The sequence below is a fragment of the Zea mays genome, chromosome 1 (assembly GCF_902167145.1).
Source record: "Zea mays cultivar B73 chromosome 1, Zm-B73-REFERENCE-NAM-5.0, whole genome shotgun sequence".
Taxonomy (NCBI): Eukaryota; Viridiplantae; Streptophyta; class Magnoliopsida; order Poales; family Poaceae; genus Zea; species Zea mays.
The window spans coordinates 211,361,646-211,384,666 of record NC_050096.1 but is presented as its reverse complement, the minus strand read 5'-3'; the positions used below and the strand labels follow the sequence as shown (position 1 = coordinate 211,384,666).

The 23,021-nt window shown below is 44.0% G+C and overlaps 1 pseudogene across 1 annotated transcript; it reads right to left on the bottom strand.

The window, feature by feature from the left end:
- Positions 1-16,286: 16,286 nt before the first annotated feature.
- On the bottom strand, positions 16,287-21,808 carry LOC103643221 (serine/threonine protein kinase pseudogene; annotated as a pseudogene). Its single transcript, NR_159713.1, has 6 exons — positions 21,327-21,808; positions 20,248-20,626; positions 18,026-18,176; positions 17,185-17,932; positions 16,994-17,106; positions 16,287-16,533 (listed from the first exon to the last, which is right to left on the bottom strand). The product of NR_159713.1 is annotated as a serine/threonine protein kinase pseudogene (transcript).
- Between the last annotated feature and the right edge of the window lie 1,213 nt (positions 21,809-23,021).

Sequence of the window (23,021 nt, the reverse complement as noted above, 5' to 3'; positions counted from 1 at the left end):
GGCTGCTTCGGTCTGGGGCACCGGACTGTCCGGTGGTGCACTGGACAGTGTCCGGTGGTGCACCGGACAGTGTCCGGTGCGCCAGGCTGCCTCGGCCGAAGAGGCCGCTCTCGGGTTTTTCTCCGGCGACTTCGGCTAAAATTCACCGGACTGTCCGGTGTGCACCGGACTGTCCGGTGAGCCAACGGTCGGCCGGGCCAACGGTCGGCCGCGCGATCGGCGCGCGACACGTGGCCGAGCCAACGGTCGGAAGGGAGCACCGGACTGTCCGGTGTGCACCGGACTGTCCGGTGCGCCAGATCTGCAACGGTCGGCAACGGTCGGTTTCGCCATTTAAGGAAACAAATCGGGCACCGGACAGTGTCCGGTGTGCACCGGACTGTCCGGTGCGCCACGAGACAGAAGGCAAAGATGGCCTTCCAGATTTGTTCCCAACGGCTCCTAGCTGCCTTGGGGCTATAAAAGGGACCCCTTGGCGCATGGAGGAGTATACCAAGCATTCCTTGAGCACTCTTGATCACTCACACATCAATCTCGCGCACTTGTTCGACATTCTAGTGATTTGAGCTCCGTTCTAGTGTGCTAGTCTTTTGAGCTCAAGTCTGGGTCTTGTGTGTGCGTATTCGCTGTGATCTTTGTGTCGTGTGTGAGTTGCTAATCCCTCCTTTGCTCTGTGATTCTCTGTGAACATCTTTTGTAAGGGCGAGAGGCTCCAAGTTGTGGAGATTCCTCGCAAACGGGATTGAGAAAAGAAAAGCAAGAACACCGTGGTATTCAAGTTGATCATTGGATCACTTGAGAGGAGTTGAGTGCAACTCTCGTCCGTTGGGACGCCACAACGTGGAGTAGGCAAGTTTTGTACTTGGCCGAACCACGGGATAACCACTGTGTCATCTCTGTGATTGGATTCTTGTGGTTATTGTGTTTTGACTCCTCTCTAGCCACTTGACATAAACTGTGCTAACACCTAATCAAGTTTTGAGGCTATAAGTTTAAGTTTTTTACAGGATCACCTATTCACCCCCCCCCCCTCTAGGTACTCTCAATTGGTATCAGAGCCGTTCTCTTCAAGAAAGGGACTAACCGCCCGAAGAGATGGATCCTAAGGGGAAGGGAATTGTGATCAACGACAAGGAGAAGGAGTCCTTCGTCAACGAGCCAAGGGATGACAAGTCCAATGACTCGGGCTCGGGCCACAAGCGAAGAGATGGGAAGAAGAAGAAGACAAGACGCATCAAGGAGATCGTCTACTACGACAGCGATGAGTCCTCTTCTTCCCAAAAGGACGACGACTACGACAAACAAAGGAAACCGGTTAATTCTAACTTTTCTTTTGACTACTCTCGTATTCCGCATAGTTCAAATTCACATTTGCTTTCCATTCCACTCGGCAAGCCCCCACACTTTGATGGGGAGGACTATGGATTTTGGAGCCACAAAATGCGTAGTCACCTATTCTCTCTCCATCCTAGCATATGGGAGATTGTAGATAGTGGAATGCACTTTAATAGTTCGGATAGTCCTATATTCATTAATGAGCAAATCCATAAGAATGCACAAGCTACTACTGTTCTTCTAGCCTCATTGTGCAGGGATGAATATAATAAAGTGAGTGGCTTGGATAACGCCAAGCAAATCTGGGATACCCTCAAGATCTCTCATGAGGGAAATGACGCTACCTTGCTCACCAAAATGGAGTTGGTGGAGGGCGAGCTTGGACGGTTCGCGATGATAAGGGGCGAGGAGCCAACTCAAACATACAACCGGCTCAAGACCCTTGTCAACAAAATAAGGAGCTACGGAAGCACGCGATGGACGGACCACGACGTCGTCCGACTAATGCTCAGGTCCTTTACCGTTCTCGATCCTCATTTGGTGAATAATATTCGTGAGAATCCCAGGTACACCAAAATGTCGCCCGAAGAAGTACTAGGAAAATTCGTCAGCGGGCGAATGATGATCAAGGAGGCAAGGTATGTGGACGACGCCTTGAATGGACCGATCAACGAGCCGCAACCTTTTGCTCTCAAAGCCACAGGGAACAAGGAGGCGCTACCCAGCAAGGTGGCGCAAATTGAGGCGGCCGGTCTTAATGAAGAAGAAATGGCCCTCATTATCAAGAGATTCAAGACGGTGCTAAAGGGTCGCAATGGACAGCCGAGCAAGACTAAGACCAAGGGGAAGCGATCATGCTTCAAATGCGGTAAGCTTGGTCATTTTATTGCTAACTGTCCCGATAATGATAGTGACCAGGAAAAGGGAAACAAGAGGGAAAAGAAGAAGCATTACAAGAAGGCAAAGGGCGAGGCGCATCTAGGCAAGGAGTGGGACTCGGATTGCTCCTCGTCCGACTCCGACAATGAAGGACTCGCCGCCACCGCCTTCAACAAATCAACCCTCTTCCCCAACGAGCGTCACACATGCCTTATGGCAAGGGAGAAGAAGGTATGTACTCGCAACTCTACCTATGCTTCTTCAAGTGAGGAAGAATCTAGTGATGAGGATGAAGTAGATTATTCATGTTTGTTCAAGGGCTTAGATAGATCTAAGATAGACAAAATTAATGAGTTAATTGATGCCTTGAATGAAAAGAATATACTTTTAGAAAAGCAAGAGGATTTGTTGTATGAAGAGCATGATAAATTTGTTGAGGCACAAAAATCCTATGCTTTAGAAGTTAAAAGAAATGAAATGCTTTCTTTTGAACTATCTACTTGTCATGAAACCATTTCTACTTTGAAAGGTGTCAACAATGATTTAAATGCTAAATTAGAAGTAGCAAATAAATCCAATTCTTGTGTAGAACATGTTGAAATTTGTACTAGGTGTAAAGATTTTGACATTAATGCTTGTAGTGAACACCTAGTTTCAATTTCCAAGCTTAATGATGAACTGGCTAGTCTTAATGCTCAACTTAAGACTAGCAAGAATGATTTCGATAAGCTAAAATTTGCAAGGGATGCCTATACAATTGGTAGACACCCCTCAATTAAGGATGGACTTGGCTTCAAGAGAGAAGCTAAGGACTTAACAAGCCATAAGGCTCCCATTCCCGCCAAGGAGAAAGGGAAGGCCCCTATGGCTAGTAATGTGCAAAAGAACCATGCTTTTATGTATTATGATAGGAGACAAACTAGAAATGCTTATAGGAGTTATAATGCTTTTGATGATTTTGACTCTCATGCCATGTTTGCTCCTAGTTCCTCTTATGTGTATGATAGAAATGTTACTAGGAGAAATGTTGTTCCTAAGAGAAATACTATTCATCATGTGTCTAGAAAGAATGCTATTCATGCTCCTAGGAAAGTAGTGAATGAACCTTCCACAATTTATTATGCTTTAAATGCTTCCTTTGCTATTTGTAGAAAGGATAAGAAAATTGTTGCTAGGAAATTAGGGGCAAAATGCAAGGGAGACAAAACTTGCATTTGGGTCCCTAAGGATATTTGCACTAACCTTGTAGGACCCAACATGAGTTGGGTACCTAAGACCCAAGCCTAAATTTGCCTTGCAGGTTTATGCATCCGGGGGTTCAAGCTGGATTATTGATAGCGGATGCACAAACCATATGACGGGGGAGAAGAAGATGTTCACCTCCTACGTCAAGAATAAGGATTCCCAAGATTCAATCATATTCGGTGATGGGAATCAAGGCAAGGTAGAAGGGTTAGGTAAAATTGCAATTTCTAATGAGCACTCTATCTCTAATGTGTTTTTAGTAGAGTCACTAGGATATAATTTACTATCTGTTAGTCAATTGTGCAATATGGGATATAACTGTCTGTTTACAAATATAGATGTGTCTGTCTTTAGAAGAAGTGATGGTTCACTAGCTTTTAAGGGTGTATTAGACGGCAAACTTTATTTAGTTGATTTTGCAAAAGAAGAGGCCGGTCTAGATGCATGCTTAATGGCTAAGACTTGCATGGGCTGGCTGTGGCATCGCCGCTTAGCACATGTGGGGATGAAGAACCTTCACAAGCTTCTAAAGGGAGAACACGTGATAGGTCTAACCAATGTTCAATTCGAAAAAGATAGACCTTGTGCAGCTTGTCAAGCAGGGAAACAGGTGGGAGGAGCGCATCACAGCAAGAATGTGATGACCACTTCAAGACCCCTGGAGCTGCTGCATATGGACCTCTTCGGACCCGTCGCCTATCTAAGCATAGGGGGAAGTAAGTATGGTCTAGTTATTGTTGATGACTTTTCCCGCTTCACTTGGGTGTTCTTTTTGCAGGATAAGTCTGAAACCCAAGGGACCCTCAAGCGCTTCCTCAGGAGGGCTCAAAATGAGTTTGAGCTCAAAGTGAAGAAGATAAGGAGCGACAACGGGTCCGAATTCAAGAACCTTCAAGTGGAGGAGTTCCTTGAAGAAGAAGGGATCAAGCACGAGTTCTCCGCTCCCTACACACCACAGCAAAATGGTGTGGTAGAGAGGAAGAACAGGACGCTCATTGACATGGCGAGGACGATGCTAGGAGAGTTCAAGACCCCCGAGTGCTTTTGGACGGAAGCCGTGAACACTGCTTGCCATGCCATCAACAGGGTCTACCTTCATCGCCTCCTCAAGAAGACGTCGTATGAGCTTCTAACCGGTAACAAACCCAATGTATCTTACTTTCGTGTATTTGGGAGCAAGTGCTACATTCTAGTGAAGAAAGGTAGAAATTCTAAGTTTGCTCCCAAAGCTGTAGAAGGGTTTTTGTTAGGTTATGACTCAAATACAAAGGCGTATAGAGTCTTCAACAAATCATCGGGTTTGGTTGAAGTCTCTAGCGACGTTGTATTTGATGAGACTAATGGCTCTCCAAGAGAGCAAGTTGTTGATTGTGATGATGTAGATGAAGAAGATGTTCCGACGGCCGCTATACGGACCATGGCGATTGGAGAAGTACGGCCACAGGAACAAGATGAACGAGATCAACCTTCTTCCTCAACTATGGTGCAACCCCCAACCAAAGATGACGAACAGGTACCTCAAGTGGAGGCGCTTGATCAAGGGGGAGCACAAGATGATCAAGTGATAGAGGAAGAAGCGCAACCGGCACCTCCAACTCAAGTTCGAGCGATGATTCAAAGGGATCATCCCGTCGACCAAATTCTGGGTGACATTAGCAAGGGAGTAACTACTCGATCTCGATTAGTTAATTTTTGTGAGCATTACTCCTTTGTCTCTTCTATTGAGCCTTTCAGGGTAGAAGAGGCCTTGCTAGATCCGGACTGGGTGTTGGCCATGCAAGAGGAGTTAAACAACTTCAAGCGCAATGAAGTTTGGACACTGGTGCCTCGTCCGAAGCAAAATGTTGTGGGAACCAAGTGGGTGTTCCGCAACAAACAGGACGAGCACGGGGTGGTGACGAGGAACAAGGCTCGACTTGTGGCAAAAGGTTATGCCCAAGTCGCAGGTTTGGATTTCGAGGAGACTTTTGCTCCTGTGGCTAGGCTAGAATCAATTCGTATCTTGCTAGCATATGCCGCTCACCATTCTTTCAGGTTGTTTCAAATGGATGTGAAGAGCGCCTTCCTCAACGGGCCAATCAAGGAGGAGGTGTACGTGGAGCAACCCCCTGGCTTCGAGGATGAACGGTACCCCGACCATGTGTGTAAGCTCTCTAAGGCGCTCTATGGACTTAAGCAAGCCCCAAGAGCATGGTATGAATGCCTTAGAGATTTCTTAATTGCTAATGCTTTCAAGGTTGGGAAAGCCGATCCAACTCTTTTTACTAAGACTTGTAATGGTGATTTGTTTGTGTGCCAAATTTATGTCGATGACATAATATTTGGTTCTACTAACCAAAAGTCTTGTGAAGAGTTTAGCAGGGTGATGACGCAGAAATTCGAGATGTCGATGATGGGCGAGTTGAACTACTTCCTTGGGTTCCAAGTGAAGCAACTCAAGGACGGCACCTTCATCTCCCAAACGAAGTACACGCAAGATCTGCTAAAGCGGTTTGGGATGAAGGACGCCAAGCCCGCAAAGACTCCGATGGGGACCGACGGACACACCGACCTCAACAAAGGAGGTAAGTCCGTTGATCAAAAAGCATACCGGTCAATGATAGGTTCTTTGCTTTACTTATGTGCTAGTAGACCGGATATTATGCTTAGCGTATGCATGTGTGCTAGATTTCAATCCGATCCTAAGGAGTGTCACTTAGTGGCGGTGAAGCGAATTCTTAGATATTTGGTTGCTACGCCTTGCTTCGGGCTCTGGTATCCAAAGGGGTCTACCTTTGACTTAGTTGGATACTCAGACTCCGACTATGCTGGATGTAAGGTCGATAGGAAGAGTACATCGGGAACGTGCCAATTCTTAGGAAGGTCCCTGGTGTCATGGAACTCTAAGAAACAAACTTCCGTTGCCCTATCCACCGCTGGGGCCGAGTATGTTGCCGCAGGACAGTGTTGCGCGCAACTACTTTGGATGAGGCAAACCCTCAGGGACTTTGGCTACAATCTGAGCAAAGTCCCACTCCTATGTGATAATGAGAGTGCTATCCGCATGGCGGAAAATCCTGTTGAACACAGCCGCACAAAGCACATAGACATCCGGCATCACTTTTTGAGAGACCACCAGCAAAAGGGAGATATCGAAGTGTTTCATGTTAGCACCGAGAACCAGCTAGCCGATATCTTCACTAAGCCTCTAGATGAGAAGACCTTTTGCAGGTTGCGTAGTGAGCTAAATGTCTTAGATTCGCGGAACCTGGATTGAATTGTAGCATACATGTAGTTATGCTTTTGATCATGTTCCTTTTTGCATTATGTTGCTTATTATGGTGCTCAAGTTGTACAAACACTCCCTGGACCTCACAAGTCCGTTGCAAAGTGATGCACATGTGTAGGGGGAGATGTGTTACAACTTGACCCTTTGAGACTAACCATGTGCTTGAGTTTGATAATTTAGTCTCGAAGGAGGATTGAAAGGGAAAAGGTGGACTTGGACCATGAAAGACTTCCACTGCACTCCGATGAGAGGGTAACTAATTCCAAGTTCATCTCATGAAATCTTATTGCCATTTGCTCTTAATTGAAGACTTTGGTGAGGCAATGGGGTTAACGGGCCAAGATTGATCCCGTTTTGGTGCTTGATGCCAAAGGGGGAGAAAATAAAGGCCAAAGTGATAAATGGATCAGCTACCACTTGAGAGATTTTGAAAATAGTAGAATAGAGTTTTTGTTTTGTCAAAAGCTTTTATTGTCTCTTATTGTCTCTATTTTCAAAAGTTGGCTTCTTGTGGGGAGAAGTGTTGATTATGGGAAAAAGGGGGAGTTTTTGAAATCTTTGATCAATCTCTTTTGGAATGACTCTCTTTATACTTCAACATGTGTGTTTGACTTAGAGATAGAGATTTGAGTTTGATTTGCAAAAACAAACCAAGTGGTGGCAAAGGATGATCCATATATGCCAAAATTGAATAAAACCAATTTGAGTTTTTATTTAAAGTGATTTTGCACTTGTTCTAGTTGCTTTATATTGTGTTGGCATAAATCACCAAAAAGGGGGAGATTGAAAGGGAAATGTGCCCTTGGGCCATTTCTAAGTATTTTGGTGATTGAGTGCAAACACAAGGGCCTAAATGTGAAAATATGCTCATGGATGAACAAAGTGTAAATCACAAGTAAAGGTATGTTTCTAAGCCTTAGTACATTGGTTTTGTGTACTAATATATTTGTCTAAGTGTTAGAAACAGATAGAAGAAGAGAAGAGAAGACTTGGCTGTGTACAGCCAAGGGGCTGCTTCGGTCTGGGGCACCGGACTGTCCGGTGGTGCACTGGACAGTGTCCGGTGGTGCACCGGACAGTGTCCGGTGCGCCAGGCTGCCTCGGCCGAAGAGGCCGCTCTCGGGTTTTTCTCCGGCGACTTCGGCTAAAATTCACCGGACTGTCCGGTGTGCACCGGACTGTCCGGTGAGCCAACGGTCGGCCGGGCCAACGGTCGGCCGCGCGATCGGCGCGCGACACGTGGCCGAGCCAACGGTCGGAAGGGAGCACCGGACTGTCCGGTGTGCACCGGACTGTCCGGTGCGCCAGATCTGCAACGGTCGGCAACGGTCGGTTTCGCCATTTAAGGAAACAAATCGGGCACCGGACAGTGTCCGGTGTGCACCGGACTGTCCGGTGCGCCACGAGACAGAAGGCAAAGATGGCCTTCCAGATTTGTTCCCAACGGCTCCTAGCTGCCTTGGGGCTATAAAAGGGACCCCTTGGCGCATGGAGGAGTATACCAAGCATTCCTTGAGCACTCTTGATCACTCACACATCAATCTCGCGCACTTGTTCGACATTCTAGTGATTTGAGCTCCGTTCTAGTGTGCTAGTCTTTTGAGCTCAAGTCTGGGTCTTGTGTGTGCGTATTCGCTGTGATCTTTGTGTCGTGTGTGAGTTGCTAATCCCTCCTTTGCTCTGTGATTCTCTGTGAACATCTTTTGTAAGGGCGAGAGGCTCCAAGTTGTGGAGATTCCTCGCAAACGGGATTGAGAAAAGAAAAGCAAGAACACCGTGGTATTCAAGTTGATCATTGGATCACTTGAGAGGAGTTGAGTGCAACTCTCGTCCGTTGGGACGCCACAACGTGGAGTAGGCAAGTTTTGTACTTGGCCGAACCACGGGATAACCACTGTGTCATCTCTGTGATTGGATTCTTGTGGTTATTGTGTTTTGACTCCTCTCTAGCCACTTGGCATAAACTGTGCTAACACCTAATCAAGTTTTGAGGCTATAAGTTTAAGTTTTTTACAGGATCACCTATTCACCCCCCCTCTAGGTACTCTCAGTTGCTGAATTGGATGGAGCAACAATGATTTGCCACACTAACAGTAAAATGAAATGTTATTTGTTGGTTTTAAACTTTAGTAATTGATACGAAGTAGCATAATTTATATGGAGCGCGTCTAGTTTTTATTGATGCCTGACTTTAGCAATCACTCCATATTTTGATCTATCTTTTTTATAAGTTTGAGTTCATATGACTTATTTTAGAAACTTGAGCTCACAAACTTTCTCTTATTTGGTATCTGTATGATGTAATTATGTCATTTTATAATCTTTGTTTGTTCAGTCAGTCGTTATGAACTCTGTTCTAATTGCTTACTTCATTAGTTGTGTTGTACCAATACATATTGGATGGAGTAAACAATAAATCAGTTAGCCAAATCAAAAAAATATTATACGGAGAGTGGAGACAATCAATAAAAAATCTTAAATTTTTTTGGTGGATGATTTACATGGATATTGTTGTAAGCCGTTGCAACATCGCTAATGTTTTATTTAGGTCTGATTTTTTTTTAGAAACCCGTACTTTATGCTGAGGGTCTCTAAATTAAGTTAGCGAAAGTTCGGCTGAATTGAAGGCGATTCTAAGAATTCTAATACCAAAGTTGAAAACCTTTACGTGTGATCAAATTACTTCAGGTTCTATCAACTTTACCGAATATATTATTAAACTCATATCTCTAAATAGATTTGGTATGTAAATATGTTTCATAACTAATCTATTGATACCTATTGAATATTATAAATACCAGTATCTTTTATAAATTTAGTTAAATGTCTTTGAAAGATAAGAATTGGATCCTTCCGAGTTCCGAGCCGATGCAGCAAAGAGCGGAGGAAACAGCGCCAACCAGCGCCGGTTTTTGATGTATTTCAGTTACAAATTTCAAAATATAAAAATCAAATTTTGGTCAATAAAAAGATTTTTTTTAAAAAAAATCTCCAAACGAGAATGTAGGCACGCAAGTACGGAAACGCATTCATATCGCACATGCTGCTGCGCCTGCCACGGCCCGCCTACTATACTGTGCTACCATCACGCAATAAACGCTAGCTGTAGACCTGTACTCCGGTATGTACAGTGTTACGTTGGTTGTGTCATTGAATGGCAAAACAAAAGAGGAAGTATACACGTACGTACGTCCTCCCATTTTGCTACGGTCCGTGTGGTCGTGTGTGTACTGTGTACTCGTGTGGACGTGTCGAGCTGGACGCGGCAGACGCCAGCTCCCATTTTTGCAGGAAGCAGGAAATGATGCTCAGTCACGTGAGTCCAGGAATTAGAAAATTTCCACCGTTTGCGATTGTCTGATGTTCTTGTGCAGTATGATTTGTTCCCAAACAGCAGGTTGAAGCTCGGCGCTAAGATCCACGGCGCCGAGGTCTACCACACCAGCGCAGCACATACACGTCAGCGCGGCCAAGTCCTCGGCAACATGGGCTATGGTCGAGCTGTGTTAGCTCAGCGTCATAGTTTATGACGCCGAAAAAGGATCCAAAAACGAAAATACTTCTTTTCAGGGCCTAAATATGTTTTTTTTCGAAAAAGCCTAAAATACAAAAATTTCCGCCCGGAGATCATGCTAACTCCGAGCTTATCTCGAAACGTCCCAGCTATCTCCTCCATTACTATGTCAATAGCGGCCGGTGGTAGTCCACCAGCCCTTTGATCCGGCACAGGTGTGGGTGTTTGGATATTATGTCATCTTCCTACCCACGGGTTTGGATTCTATGGGACATTAATGCTTGCCCCTGGTGGCTCATATCGCTGGTCGTCTCTTTTCGGCCTTCTAGGGGGCGAAAAGTACTCGCCCCACACGTTTGGGCTGTCGTATTATGGTACTGGGTGCCATGGGGTGTTTGGATGGGGGCGTAAAGATGAGGAATGATAATTAATATTACATTCCGTATACTCCGCGCTGGACTGTACGGTCTAATACGCGGACCGTCCGGCTGTGTGCGCGGACTGTCTGGTCGTATAGCCGGACCGTCCGGTGATGTATTCGGATTGTCCATCCATATGCGTGGACGGTCCGAAAGGGTCTATTACAGTTTGTGCAAAATACAGTGGCCCTGGCGCGGACTTTGGTAACTCGGTTCAGAAAACGGGGCTGACCGTCGTTGATTCGGATGGTCCACACTCAGGCACGGACGGTCAGATCAACGGATTTACCCCTGATTTGCGCAGGAGACTGTGGTTATCCAAGGTATGTGTCTATCGACATTCCATGAAGTGGTTGGGATTGGTCATGCCAATTTGCAGCGATGGATCGCGTGCATTTTCCCTAGTCTTACCCTGGTGCGATGGAAAATTAGCAACATCGGATTTACCAAATGGACGTGCTAGCCTCTTATAATGATCTTGCATACCCCCTAGTATTCGTTGCATTTGTTCTCGTTGCTCATCTACGTAAGATCTAAGGGATTGGATTTTATTTGTTTCATTTACTCTAGGGGTAGTTGTAGTAGGTCGGAGCGAAGCCAGATCAGTCGCCCATTATCGAACGACCTTGTTGTTCATGTCCACTCTGAAGTTGGCCAAGAACTTTGCTTTTGCTTCCTTGGTCAGCTGCTCCTGGTGCTCCTCAAACTCCAGTTGTTCTTCAGCCAGTAGGGTTTCCCAAGTTGGCTCAATGATGTTTCTGGGGGAGACGTCAGAGCTATCTTTTGAATCGGCCATTGAGGGCCAATCTGAGAGGTCCTCACGTGATGTCCCTAGCGGAGTCACCAAAAAGTGTGTTGATGCCGATCTGAGCGCCAATCAGTGCGATGAGTACCGTCGACAGTGCTCTCTACAGAAGGGTGGACAGTTCGTGGCCAGGGACCGGATGGTCCGCGACCTGGCGCAGAGGCTAGAATTTCTGCCTGACGAGCCGAACGGTCCACACCTAGGGGCTGGACGGTCCACGCGTGCGTAGAGGCGGTGGAGTTCGCTGAATAGCACATGGATCTCTCTCCCGGGAGGGACCCCATCGAGGAGGAGATATCCTAGGGTTTGTCTTGGGATCGGTAAGCCATTCGAGATGCCTCTATACGACGTAGAGCTAGAGAGAGGTGAAGATTAGAGAGAGGAAACTATGTTACTGTCTACTCCTAGGGCAAAAGGTAAAGAATAGAAGATAATTTGATTGTTGATTCAATTGTTGGTTCTTCAATCGGTCGTACCCTTCAAATATATAAGAAAGGAGGTCTAGATCCGTTCACCCGTTCCTAGGTGTCCTCCAACAGCTCCTGTGAGCTTAGAATGGTAACACGCGAGGAGATAGGAGTCTAATCGCCTGAACTAATCCTATTGCAGACCGTCCGCGCCTATAGTCGGACTGTCCGTAGGCCGGATCGTCCGGGCCTCAATGCCGGACCATCCGTCCATGCCTAGTGCCACAAATGGTGCTCAACACCAACCCTCCCTTTCTATTTATAGATGGATATGTCCATTTTCTAAACTACCACTATTTACATAGAGTCTATCCACTCCACCGGGTGCGAAGTGGACCAAGTCCTAGGTTTTCGATTCGACGGCCACACGCTCCACACGAAATTGCTTTGCCTTGGCGCACCCTTCGCTGTGATGCCACGTGTCGCCACCGATTTCCACTGGAACCGCCGCCGCCGAATTTTGAGGCCCAAACTCAGCAAAACCCGCCATCCATAGCGTTGTGTGGTTTTGAGGCCCAAACCATAAAAAAACCACGAGTATCGCACCGCATTTGCGTACCCCATGTCCTGGACACGTGTCCCGCCAGTCCTCGACCGCGCCGACAACACGGTTCTCTCTGCCACGTCCTCGCGTGAGTGCGTGTCCCAGGTGTCAGCCACCACGGCTGGTCACCCGGTTGCTCTGGTCCATCAACCAAGACTCAACACTAGTCCTTCACCGCTTTCGATCTATCAGCGCGAGCCTACATGACCTTCACCTCAGTCGTCGACTACCGTCTATGTGCTTTACAACTGCACATCACAAGCCGACTGATATGGTTACACATTCATAATCTTACACTCTGATCAGCCTACTGACTACCCTAGAGTGTTACCCGTTGACAATCACTCATCATCAAATCGAACCACAAGATACAAGTCAATCTTTTGTTCGCATATCATGACATACACAAAACCATGGTATTCAAAACATACTTTTTTACAAGGTAGCTAAACACCTCTTAGCAAAAAGAAACCATAGTATTTACCTTAATACTCAAATTTTTTTTGCTTCCAAACATCCCCATACAATGCCAAGCGAGTGTCACGCATCATCACGAAACGGTGCCGCAGGTGGCCTACCTTCTATTTTTGGGTGGTCGGTTATATATGTATTGCTACCTACCAAGTACCAAAGCACCCATTAAGGCAAGCCATCGTACTATACGCCCCATGCGTTATCGATGACAGCCAGCAATAATCGCGGATTCGCCGCATTCGCGGGCTGCGGCCGTACGGACGGCGGCGCATGTGCGTCGAGCATGGATAGCACCACGCTATATTCCGGCCATGTGCCATGATGAACGGCCGAATTTTTTGTATTTTAGCCATTTTTCGGAAAAAAATTCACGTTTAGATCTTAAAAAATTTTAATGTCATTTTTGGACCCTTTGCTCGGCGCCATAGCCTATGGCGCCGAAGTAACACAGCTCGGCGCCATAGGCTATGGCGCCGAGGTCGTGTTGCGTTGGCACAACCCAGACGCGTGGCGTCGACGTGGCACCGAGCTCGGCGCCACAGATCTTGGCGCCGAGCTCGGTTGTGTTATTAACATATTTGTTGCAGACATGAGCACAAAGCCCAGCTAGCCCACTTGGTGGAGCACAAGGCTTCTAACCTTGTGGTCGTGGGTTCAAATCCTACAGTTTGCATTTTTATTTGTTTTTTTTGTTTATGTCGCTGGTGTGTCCGTTCAAATTTATTTCTCACCTATATTTTTTTTATCTAGCCACTACTCATTTTTTTTAAATAACTCATTAGGTATATTTTTTTTAAATATCAGATTAATATATTATCTTCACCGCGCCCGATTTCACACACGCTACATTTACAGTGGTAGTAGCACGCGCAACAATTTGGTCTGCTGACGTGCAGCGACGCCGTTTAGTGGACTAAAGTAAACTTTATAATATAGCCTAATAAAGATTAGCTGATGAGTAAAACTTATAAAAAAAAATTGTCAGATAACCTAATGGACGAGTGCTCCCTGCTGATGACGACGGAGCTTGATCCGAACCCAAAAGGCGACAGCACAATGGCCCCAGCTGGAGATGGCAGCAGCGCAAGAAGGAGAGAGTACGAGTAGTAGGGCAGGACGCGCAGCAGGGCGCCAGCGTGTTCACTCCCAAGTTAAAAAAAATACCTAATGAGTTATTTTAGAAAATGAGTAGTGGCTAGATAAAAAAATATAGGTGAGAAATAAATTTGAACGGACACACCAGCGACATAAACAAAAAAAAACCAAATAAAAATGCAAACTGTGGGGTTTGAACCCACGACCACAAGGTTAGAAGCCTTGTGCTCCACCAAGTGGGCTAGCTGGGCTTTGTGCTCATGTCTGCAACAAATATGTTAATAACACAACCGAGCTCGGCGCCAAGATCTGTGGCGCCGAGCTCGGTGCCACGTCGACGCCACGCGTCTGGGTTGTGCCAACGCAACACGACCTCGGCGCCATAGCTTATGGCGCCGAGCTGTGTTACTTCGGCGCCATAGGCTATGGCGCCGAGCAAAGGGTCCAAAAATGACATTAAAATTTTTTAAGATCTAAACGTGAATTTTTTTCCGAAAAATGGCTAAAATACAAAAAATTCGGGATGAACGGCGACCCGGCCCCGACGGATTTATTTAAGTGGGCCGCGTGCTAGTTCGTCCGGTCGTGAGTTGTGGGGTCCTTTAAAGTAAGTAACTGCTGCTGGGCCAAATGGATGTACGGCTCATTACAGAAGTGAGGAAGGAAGCAAGGACACACAACGGTGGCCTGCTTTACTCCTACTAGTAACTGGTTTATATATATATACTAGTCGGTTGCCCGTGCGTTGCGACGGTTTACATGTAAATTATCCATAAAAAATTTAAAGATTTTTTATTAATTGTCTCCACTCTCCCTATAATTTTTTATTTAGCTAACTGATCTTATTGTTTACTGCATCCAATATGTATCGATACAACACAACCAATAAAGTGAGCGATTAGGAAAGAGTTCACAACGACTGACTGAACGAGCAGAGATTATAAAATGACATAATTCCAACATAATTTATATGGAGCGCATCCAGTTTGTATTGATGTCTTACTTTAGCAATCACTCCATATTTTGTTCTATCTTTTTTACTGTTAGTGTGACAAATCATTGTTGCTCCATCTAATTCAGCAACCTCAAACATTATGGAGTCTATTGCGCTAATGTGGTCTCAGAAATGACCTAATGCTTGCAAAAGCCAAGAACGTCGTGTCGTGCTTGAGCTGTTGCCTCGACCCGACACGATTATATATTTTTATTTTACAAAAAACGTATATATGTTTTATATTCAATATTAAAAACATTTAGGCATTATGTTCTACTGGTTAGACCACTTCACCCAATGTCTCCCGCCCTTCCCCCGTCAGGGTATGGGTTCAAACCCCACTTCCTGCACTATTTTTAACATTTTACGTTGATTTAATTAAATAGGCCGACGGGCTAACAGGCTAATCCGGTACAGTCAGCAGGACGACATAACGTGCTTGGCCATAGTTGTGGCCCGCGTGCGTCTGTCCCGTGCCGGGCCGCCGTTTGGCCATCTATTAAATGGGCCGACGGGCTAACGGGCTGGCCCGGCATAGTCAGCAGGACGACATAACGTGCTTGGGCCATAGTTGTGGCCCGCGTGCGTCTGTCCCGTGCCGGGCCGCCGTTTGGCCATCTATAGGCGTACAGCGAATTAATTTGAAATAGCTGTGAGGGGTTATTTGTAAAAAGATGACGCATGACGACCGTTGAAACTGGTGCTTTAAGTATATATATATATATATATATATATATATATATATATATATATATATATATATATATATATATATATATATATATATATATATACACTAGGTATATGCCCGTGCGTTGCTACGGAATCGACATGATAGAATACACTGATATGTAAAAGCACTAATTGTTATTCTATAGTCTATTAGCATGTTAAGGATGTTTGCATCAAGAGCTGATTCATTATCAACCACTGCATGCTTGTCCAATTGGTTGTCAATTTGTACTTCATTTTTCTCCTTCGAACAATCCATTTTGGCACCATTGTAATACTGAATTCCTACGTTAATAAATTTGTTACAATCATAACAATAGCTTTTTTTTAACTATTGCGAATAGAGGATTAAACATTAAAAGAATAGAGGTCGATATTCTATATTTATATTGAGATTCTAATGGGTTTATCAAAATCTACTTGCTGTTGTTCTATATTTCCTGAACTAAAAGGTTGACAAATGTAAAAGGTTGTATTTTTTGGCCATCCATTGGTGAAACTATAAGTATATCTTTATTGTAAAAACATGTTCCTAAAACGTTTGCAAACTGTATTTGTTTGCTACATATAAACGTTGTTTGCCCTTATGTTGCAAGAAAGATAATAATCAAAGACTAACTTTGAAGCCATATACATTGAAAAAATGCTCTTGTGGTTTCCTGTGCCGCCAATAGGCAAAACTGATAGCAGGAACAGCAAATAGCAAGGCTGCGCCAGCAACCACTCCACCAGCAATTGCTCCAGTAGTGGAAGAGCTACTTCCTGCACAAAATAAAAGATGTCAACAACAAAGCCATATGTTCCATACCCTTAATCACTCCCGTACTAATGTAGGGTAGGGAAAACCAAAAGGACAAGGTAGTTATTGACTTATTCTGCATTCCTGCATCCCACGAGGTACAGGTTAGTAGCTTCCTATTGTATTCCAGTATTCTAGTATAGCAAATTAATAGCAGTACAACACACATACCGCTGAGCCACAGACTAATAGCAGCACATAGTCATAGTACCATGTAACGCTCTAGCTCCTGATTACAAATTATTTTCAACTTAATTTTCAGGAAAACGTGCAGTTATTCCTTACCGCTCTCCAGCCTTGACAACATTATGCTTGTTTTGGAGGTATACATTTTCCCAATTAGGATGTCATTTAGATGAAAGAGTAAGGAAGGAAAGGTCCTATTGAACTCAAGGATTTCACTGGACAATCTAAATAAATCACCTGGTGATTGCATCGGGGTTGTAGGGTTGTATGGAGGAGGTGGAGAAAAGGGAGGAGCATCAGGACAAGGTTTTGTGGTGTCAGGACCACATAAGTTAGGGTTGTTCACAAAACTGCAAAAGAAGACATGTGTGAATAGCACACGCATTAAGGATTAAAAAATGACATTTTGTGCACAACTATAACTTTACCTGATAAGTCATGGTGCTCTATAAAAAACCTTAACCCAGAAGCCAGTCATCTTGTTCATTTCAGAAAGATGAGAACATAAATTATCTTTCTATTTCAGAATTGGAGACCCACAGACTTGATTAGGTATGTGCACTTTAACTCCTGTGAAATATTACATGAATGCCAAATGGTTGAAGCTGAATTGCTGAAATGAACATGAGCTTCCCTTTTAGAAAAGAGGGAAAAAGTTGTGCTCTTATCTGCAAAGCTTACAATACCAGTGAACTTTTTTTGTATTTTGATTTTGTTTTTTTTTCTCTTCCGGTGTGTGTTTCGGTCCTGTGGATTATCTTATTTTTCCTAATCTAATACAATGAAGAGGCAAGTCTTTTGCCGCTTCCTTTAAAAAAACAATACCAGTGAACTACAATCGACATGTCCTCATGACCAGTGTGTATCATATGGCAGAAATAACAAAAGCTGAACAATGTATTAGAAATTGTATAATTACCTTCATCTATCTTTTCTTTCTCCCAGCAAACAAGCAAATAGCATAGCGCTTTCACACATAGGTATACTATTGACTATGATCTCTTTTTAGCCGAGAAAACTGAAGATGTAGCGCTGAAGCATCATAAGAGAACTGAAGATATGGCATACCATTTGTCCAACTTCTGCACTCTCCTTACGATATTGTTGCTGCTGCTCCGTGTTCCTCAGTCCAACTAATGGTTTGAGCACCTAGATGCCCATCACGGTCGCAGTAACCTAAAGACGCAAATATTCTGCTTTTCGTCAGCTTTGGCACAAAATTGCAGTACAATCTCACATGACAGAGGGAAAAAGGGAGTGAAAAAATACCGTGAAAAGCGCATCGCCAGATCAACGTAGACACCGATACCTTGGTGTACACACAAAGAATGGAATCTACAGTGTCGGTCATCGTTGTCAACTATATGGCGGTAGTGCTCACACAAAGAATGGAATCTACATCCATGTCGTCGTCTCTTCCCTACAGACAACCAAAATAAATGGACCAAGCAAACGAAACACAAGTTACAAGCCCGACGCTGAGAAATGAATGACAAGCAACATCAGAACCAAGGTTGCAGAAAGTGACAAAGACAAACAAGCGTTCTAGAAAAAGGTGGTAAAAACATTAGTTAATGACATATGCTAGAATCAATGGCAAAAGCAATTTAAGGGTATATAATTTATCTAATGACGAGAAAATAAAGCAGACAATATTTTCTATTACAATCTGGTCACTAACAATATATTTTTGTTTTCTAGACAACAAAAAAGAAAAGTGGCTGAAGAAAAGAGAAGCGATCATAAGTCAGACGGAGGATCGTAGCACCACTTTTTTTATTCTGAGCAGTCAGCGTATCATTTAGTTTTTATGTAACATAGTTTGGTATTGTGGATAAGGAAAAGAAGGAAACAATTAAAATCAGTTCGAGGGAAATGGTTCCAGAAAAGGCCCTCTGAGCAACTTGTAGTCTTATACAGATCAGAAACTCAACGTTTTAGACAACGAAAAAGAGAACAATGAGCGTTCTGCACTTTCTACCCCCGTTACGATGGACAATTACTCCTGTCCTAAAAAGAAAGCACAAAAAAGGTGTAGTACGTTTGAATTTGCGCATTCATATTCCTTGGTCTAATGATTCAAAGCGTCGGTCCTAATTAACTAACAATCTTCAGTGCTCTTTATCTATCTAAATTTTAAATAAACAGTGGTAAGATCCTAAGCACCCATTTCTGCCTGTTAAACAACACTTATTGATCCAAGCGATGAATTCTATACATCTTTAGGGATGGATGAGGCATCACAGCTCCAATGACATATGTCAGTATAATTAAGTAAAGTGCATTTAAAAGAAAACAATTAGTATATGCAAGTGTCTGGTACATATACAATGTCATAGTGGGAGCAAGTGAGCTCCTGAGTCCCGAATCTCGTTCCCACAAAAAAACAAGCAACCTCTTTGACTAATCAAATTGCTAAAGAACATTTAGCAAAAAGAACGTTGTTATTTCCTTTGAATAATAAATTTTGACATGTAAGTGTGTGCCCTATATTTTATACTTTAGGGTATGAAAAAGGGCGACACTATGCATATTGCTGCTCCAAGTATCATATAGGTATGAATCTGAAATATTGCGTTCAACACTCAAGCTATTAGGCCATCGTGATTAGATTTTGGAGTGCCACCGTCAGAAATTGACCTTGGAGACTAAGATTGTGGTTCGCTTTGTTTTCGATGAAAATAAAGCAAGGGAGACCTTTCACTAATCTAGAAAAGAAATGATCAAGGAATCAATTGAATAATAGAATTCTTGGTATTTAAATCACCTCATGTGGGGAGAGGGCACAACCACAAACCAAAAAGGGGTGATTTAAATACCAAGATTTCTAACCGAAAAGGCAAGGGGAGCAAAAGCATTCCTTCCACAAAATTGGACCCTGCCAACAATCCAAAATTGCATTAGTAATGTAAAAGTGATGAGAACTTTATCTAATAGCAATATAAACTTTAGTTGAAAGCAATGGTTTATTAAAAGTAGCATGTAATAGCATCACCACTTAAATGTTTATGAAGACTTACTTAGGCAAGCAACCCGTAAAAGTTTTTAGAAACAAAATACAAACAGCAACACTGTGAGGACTGATAAGTGATAAGTCTAAAAAACACACAGTTTCAAGTACATGAAAATACAAGATAAACAAGTTAACCAGATTTAGAGTTTCCTTTGCAAAAGGAAAATCATATGGCGCCTAGGGGGACTGGTGCCCTCATTTTAAAATACCATGTTGCAACAATTCAGTTTGTTCATATTTCATCATGAGATTAAAAAACAGAAGTGAAACCTAGGACTGAGAAGCACATGATTAAGTGTGACAATGAGGTTTGCGACGTGATTTTGGTCTGCTGACTATGATGTTCCTGAAAAGATGGTGAGAACTGACAAAAACTACAGCAACTTGTGTTGTAAAGCCTAATTATTTTCTACCTTAGATACACAGCTCTCATACATATTCTTTGGGGGGAAAATAAAAGATGGTGAGAAACACTTGCCTGAAGTCCTTTACGATTCAACTGCTTAACAGCGATCTCGATTCGTTCGTTCAGATCGTCGGAGGTCTTGATGACACCCCTGTACACACAGCCAAAGCCACCCTAGCCAACCATGAGAGACCGGCGGAAGTTGCGGGTGGCACTCTTCAATTCAGCAAAGGAGAACACCCTCAGGTTAGATGGGCGGTCAGTGAAGCTGGGGTACTGTGTCCTCCTTATCGACTCGGCGCTCATGTCGGAAACATTCAAGGAGGTGAAGTCTGAACCGGAGCGGACATCACGCTCCGTTGATGTGTGTTCATGGACCGTACAGAGGCCGACTTAGTGACTGGTTCCTTCTCTTTGGCGTCTCCATGCAAGAAAGGCAGACACCTCATTGCTGCAATGCAGTGGGAAACTGAGAATCAAAATCAGGAAGGGATTCATGCAAAATAATATTCTGGTAACAGGTGGTGTGAGACAAGAACAGGCAGGCAAGTTCGGTTTTTTTAGATGGTAAAAATGCTTGGAATTTATTAGATGCAGAAAGTGGAGATAAATTGGCGTGACTATCAATACTTCACATGTGAACGAGAGCTCAAGTGAGAACCTAATTGGCTCTGTAGCCAGCGACCATGGCTGTTGAACTACAATAGATTTGATAAAAAAAGGGAGAAAAGAAGAGCCAAAAACGAACCTAAAATTCAGCGCAAGAGTTCAGACAAGGCTGGGCCAAAAACGAACCTTTTTAACTGACGTAGCAATGGAAGCTCAAACGAACCTAAAATTCAGACAAGGCTGGGCCAAAAACCATGTCCTTAACTTGGACTGGCGTAGCAGAATCTATGTGCAAGAGTTCTGCAACCGTAACAAGTCTGGAGGCGGACGTGGAGAGCAGCGCAAGAAAGCAGGCAACATGAACAAGCCTAGAAACCAAACCTGTAACTATGGACAGCCCCAAATCCTACCGACTCCAGCTCAAACCAACCTTAACTAACCCTGGAACAATCTCCATGGAAAACCGGTGAGACTGGAGAGGACACGAGGAAGCATGAGGAAGAAATCGGCAAGAGATTGGGCGCAGCAGATCAGGTACTTGCATGGAGGTGAGGCAGATCGGGGCGCCCTTCCATCTGATGCGGGCAATGAACTGGGGCGAAACGATGACCATGCAATTCGCAATCTGCAATTCGCGCAGCGTCGAGGATGGAAGGGGGAAGCACGTGTTCCTTGCATCGACGGATTGGGGGCGCGAAACGATGGCCATGCAATCCGCGCAACGCCGAGGATGGAAGGGGGAAGCACGCGTTTCGATTCCCTTCCATCGCCGCAGAGTGGGTAGTGATTTTGGGGGTGGATTCCGGACTGCGACGCTGCGCCGTAGGTAGGGGGATTTCTGGAAGCGAGCCATGGATGGAAGGGTGCTGCGCGAAGGAAGGGGATTAAGGCACGGATTGCGGAAAGCGGCACGACGCTGCGTGTAGGGAGAGCCATGGATGGACGGACGCTGCGTGGAGGAAGGGCTGCGGCGACGGAGGCGTGGATTGCGGGCGCAGATGTGAGGTGGGGCAGAGCTGCGGACACGCGGTGGGAGCGTAGGCGCGGCAGAACACGGCGCATATATATATATATATATATATATATATATATATATATATATATATATATATATATATATATATATATATATATATGGCAGATATAGCGGGAGCCCTAAGCTTCCAATAGTTAAAAGAAGCCTAGGCCGACCACCCGTACAAATTGGTTTAACCCAGCGCGCCCAACCAGTTTGTCGGGTGCGCCACCTGCCCCACGTCTGTTAGCGCAAAAAAAGGAATGCATGCATGAGTTAAACACGATCTAATGCATGCGCGTAAATTTAGGAAAAATATGTGTGACGGTTTCTATTTTTAAATGCTTTATTTCCTCCATAAATTTAGGATCGCTGCAACAGCCATGCAGGTAGACACGTAAGGACCATTTTATGATATATACTGAGACTAAATATGCTACACCGTGTAGATAATTATGCAATTTGGTATACTGCGTAAAAATCTGTTACCAGCTGCATACGCACGAATTTATGATGAAAATAATGTGCAATGAAAAGAAATGAATTGCATGCATAGAAACAAAAAATCGTATTTAATGTTTAATTTGCTTCATAAATATAGTATTCCTCCAACAACCATGCAGCTAAACACATTAGAACTAGTTTATGATTTATACTTATACTAATTATACTACACGGTGTAGGTATTTATGCAATTCGGTACACTGCATAAAAAAAATCTAGCATGTTGTTCGCTGGTGGACGCATCTCCAGGTTGGAGCGTAAAAACCTTAAGTTTTAAACATAAAATCTCTCAATTATAACCGTAAATACCTGGCCAATGTGAGAGGTTGATAGCTCTGGTAGGTTGTTATTACGATCCTATTTTTATGGCAGATTCGAAAAATATGGCAGCCGCTGCATGCAGTTTCTATTTTTATACAGATCCAAAAATTATGGCAAAATGCATGCATGAGTTAAACACGTTCCCTTGCATGCGCGTAAATTTAGGAAAGATATGTGTGGCGGTTTCTATTTTAAATGCTTTATTTCCTCCATAAATTTAGGATCGCTGCAACAGACATGCAACTAAACTCGTAATGACCATTTTATGATATATACTGATACTAAATATGTTACACCGTGTAGATAATTATGCAATTCGGTATACTGCGTAAAAATCTGCTACCAGCTGCATGCACACGGATTTATGATCGAAAGAATATGCAATGAAAGGAAATAA